This window comes from Lactuca virosa, chromosome 1 (genome assembly GCF_052849685.1).
Source record: "Lactuca virosa cultivar CGN04683 chromosome 1, Lactuca_virosa_CGN04683_v6, whole genome shotgun sequence".
Lineage (NCBI taxonomy): Eukaryota > Viridiplantae > Streptophyta > Magnoliopsida > Asterales > Asteraceae > Lactuca > Lactuca virosa.
The window spans coordinates 96,761,097-96,765,467 of NC_136426.1; the positions used below are offsets into that span (position 1 = coordinate 96,761,097).

At 37.4% G+C, this 4,371-nt stretch overlaps 1 long non-coding RNA gene across 1 annotated transcript; it reads right to left on the reverse strand.

Moving 5' to 3' along the window:
- Positions 1-244: 244 nt before the first annotated feature.
- LOC145105750 (uncharacterized) lies at positions 245-3,333 on the reverse strand. Its single transcript, XR_013707403.1, has 4 exons — positions 3,201-3,333; positions 3,025-3,109; positions 2,129-2,192; positions 245-1,530 (listed from the first exon to the last, which is right to left on the reverse strand). It is a non-coding gene; the product is annotated as an uncharacterized LOC145105750 (long non-coding RNA).
- Between the last annotated feature and the right edge of the window lie 1,038 nt (positions 3,334-4,371).

The window sequence follows — 4,371 nt, forward strand, 5'->3', positions numbered from 1 at the left end:
AAATTGAATGACGATATCGGATCTTTCTAGTAAAACATCTGCTAAGTCGTATTCGTACGAAATATTTGTTAGGGAGATAGAGCAGCCTGCGCTTCTTGTTAGTACGTTCTGTGTTGGTCGGTGTTATTATTACTGCAGATGACTCGCATTGCAGCAACTAGTACTGATAGTAAATGTGTTCTGATAGCTAGTGATGATACTTCATATTATGATCCCTAACAGGTTTCTCTATGATCGCTCGATGTATATAAGTGTTTTTGATTTGTTTGAACGAGAGAGTATTTTAACTACTCTTTAAAAGACGGTAACCTTAGCAACATACCACGTACATTACAAACATATGGTACTTAAATGTTCTTGTTTTTGAAATATCCCCAAAAGTCCTAGTAAGGTTCCTTGCTGCTTCTGCTGGTTCGGTTGTCACGCTCCTCCTTCCCCTCCGTCATTACTCTCGGTTGGACAGTCCTTCTTGAAGTGTCCCATTTCGCCGCATAGGTGACATACTGGACTCACCCTGGAATTGGCGTACGAGTTGATGTGTCGGGCCGGTGTCCTACAGGAACGGGCAGTGTGCCCCTTCTTGTTGCAGTTTTTACAATACAACACCCGGCAAACCCCCTTGTGATGGTAGTTACACTTGTTACACTTTGGAAGCGTTCCAATATATCGTCTGGCCGGTGCTTGAGTGACAGATGTTGTGGCTAATGTCGAGGCACATGTCGTGACTGTTGTTGTAATTGCAGGGGCAACCACAAATTGTATTCTTTTAGCGTGTTTTTGAGATAGGTTGCGCTTCTTTTTGTCCCAAAACTTTCGTTTCCTGCTCTTCGGTTTGTGGTCTGAGGCGTCTTCATTGGTAGACACCCGCTGATGTTCTTGATTGTTACTGCGGTTAGTATTGCCGACACCGCCTTCGTCTCCGCTAGCGTTGTTAGCATTGAGTTGCGCCATGACAGCTGTCACGGCTGACACGACCGCAGCTTGAAAAGTAGCAGAGTCTATCTGCAGGATTTGTGCCTTGCTAGTTGGCTCGTTACCTCCTTGTGAAGACATAACTCTGTTGCATGGTGAGAAACGATTTCGTGAGTGGGGATGATCATCTCTAGTTATATCCTTACAATTTATATAAACATATATAAACTTCGCACTTTACTGAACTATTTCGATGTTCCTGCCAAACATTCTTGCGACGGAGTTATGTTAATGGGTAGGAGCAGGTGTTGTACCAATGTTAAATTTACCCATCCTAGTTACTATCCTTTCCCAAACACGCTTAACTGTGGAGTTCTGATGGGATCCGTGTCACACCCCGATCCTTGTCGGAATCGATCAAGGCGTGATATATTGTTCAAAGTCTCATGACAACTATGTTATAATATGATTAGATTAAATTAAGTACTAAGTATGCAAACAAGATCCACAACATACAAATACAAATCCAAATACGAACAACATTTATTACATCAAATTTACATAGTCTTGTGGATTTCTAAGGCACAACCTATTTTTCATCAACTTCATTCTTCAAATCTGCATCATGGGTAAAAACAGGTCAACTACAAGAGTTGGTGAGTAATCTAATTTTAGTAGAGAAAATTTGTGAAGTTGAAACATTTATAATTTGAAATTTGTTTTCTTTTGAAGTCGGCAAACAATTGTATTTGAGATAACGGTTTATAAATCCAAAATTGATTAACAAATGATAACAACAACAATAAGTCCTCACCCTATATATACATATGTATATATATATATATATATATATATATATATATATATATATATAATATATATAGGATGGAGCATCTAATCATCAAACACACTCAACCACGTGCGATCAATCACCTTAGCGTCCCAAGGCGGGGTGGTCAACCCAATAGCGCTATTATTGTCCATAACGTACCTCAAGAATACGGGCATAGTCATGGAGATTAGACTAAAAATGGTAATGCACTACAAGTACATGTAGCGTAAACAAACTATAGTTATACAATTAATGACTCACGTATAAATGTCCCAACAATGTCTCAATTGTGATAAAACAATAAAATGAAGTTGGAACATATTAGAACCACATGATACACCCCAAAAGTATTCAAAATTATAAAATATGGGGTAGATTACTCACATTAGTCCCAAAACGAAATGCGTGTGTCGTATGATAGACGGTTCGGGTCAAAATGGCGTAGAACCTAATATAATTAATAGTTTTGATTTAGGAACTGCTAAACGAGAATAGAGTATTAATACAAATTATAGTTTGTTATGTAAATGTATCATAAACTATACCTATTATAGTTTATCACAACAAGGGTAGTAGTAGTGTTCATAAACTATAATTGTCATAGTTTACCAAATGTTTGTGTATAACGGATGTAAACTTTGTTTATAAAAATTAATTATTTACCATACTTGTGAAGGTAAAAATCCATTTGTTTTCTGATGTATGTCTAATTACCAAGACAAAATGACATATAATGTAATAATATATGATTACATAATGATATACACCTTGCTCAACGAGTTACAAGGCGTAAATGAAATTGATGGTATTTTTCTAGTAATAACGTTTCTGTTACTGTTCTTAGAAAATTTATAGAAAAATCATCAAAGGTCTAAATCATAAACCGCAAATTCTGAGAGTTTATAAAGTGTGTCTAGTTTGTTCATAAATTTTCTCATGATTTTTAGTGATCTCCAACTTGTGTGAAAATATTCATATTCACAGACTGGTCCGGTTTTGTTTCTGAAATGATAGACAGTTTTGTAAAAATCACCATAAATCGTAGAAAAATCATATGGTGATGTGCAAGTAGTCATTTTAAAGGTATGAACCTGAACTATATGTGTCTGAAACAGTTTTGAAAACTAAAATGTTTAAGTTGACCAAAACAGTCCGTGAATGGAGTTAAACGTTTCTGTTGAAGACTGTTAAATGAGTTTAGTTGTGTTTTTGGTGTTTTAACTTGTATTCCCCTCCTTAAAACTTAAGAAAAACATGAAAATATAGGGGTATGAACTCACCTTATGTGTTATTAGAGGATGGATGTTGGAGAAGAGAAGTGTTCAACCCAAGAACACTTAGAAGATGCCTTGACGAATCGAGAACCTAACATGAAGGTGACGATGTTTGTGTAAGATTCTTATGATTTTGAGTAGAAGGATGTGTAATAATCATAAGAAGAATGAATTATACTTACCAAGAGTGGAAGAAAGCTTGATAATCAGCCTTGGAAGTCTTGGAATTGAGAGAGAATGGTGAGAGAATTTGGAGTGTGATCCTTGGAGGAAAATGAGAGAATGAAAGAAGTATGAAGAGAGGGGATGAGTTTTTATACTTAGACAAGGAGTGGGGCTGGTCATGTAGTGGGTATGAGTTGGTCATGTAGTGGGTAAGAGCTGGTCATGTAGTGGAAAAGAGTTGGCCATGTAGTGGGTGTGAGTGGTGGCATGTGACATAAAGTAAAGTAAAGTCATCTTTCCACCTCAAGCACCTCCCCCACTAATTATTGGTATGAATGGCCCTAAAAACGTGGGGATTACTGAAATATAGAGTTCTAACTGTAAAAATAAAGTTTTTGGTGAAAATCCCGCGTTAAAATGATGAAAAACGGGCCTAAAACGAAGTCGTAGTCGAAAAACCGGAAAAATTATGACACGCAAAAATGCATGTCGTCTTCTTTTATGACAGGGGCTTCCTTGATACTCATTGCGTGTCATCAACACGCGCGTCGTAAGGTTACGACAGACAAATGTGTGTCGTCTTCCTTTATGACAGGGACTTCGGTCCTGAAGCTTCAGGTTTGGGTCCTTAAGCCTATTTTATCCGTTTTTACCCCGTTTCAAGTGGTTTTTGACCCAGTTAAGGGTCGGGATGGCCCGAATGATTACAAAAATTTAAAGGAACTTTTGAGAGAGATTCGGGAGAGATTTGGGAGAGATTTTAATAGAGAGAGGTTGAGTGAAAGAGATTGTGAGAGGTTTCGTTTGTGATCTTTTTGAGTGTCCGGCTTCGCAACGAAAGGTCCATAAACCCCGTTAAGCCATGATTTAGTGTCTTACACAATCCCGATGATTGTGCAATAGTGTTTTATCGCTTTGGTTCGTTGTTTAGCACTGTTAAGGCTAAGGAAAATCAAACACATGAATTTTTCAAATGATGTTTTCTCATTGAAATAGCGAATTGTATAATGTAAACCCTAACATACAAGGGTTAATGGAGTTGACCGGTTTGACTTGTTGACTTTGTTTGACTTTGACTTGACCGAAATTAGACGGTTGTCACATCATCCCCCCGTTAGAGGGAATTTCGTCCCGAAATTTGCATTTTGACTGGGACTTCAAGAGTTTGGAAAAAGATGTGGAAAACTT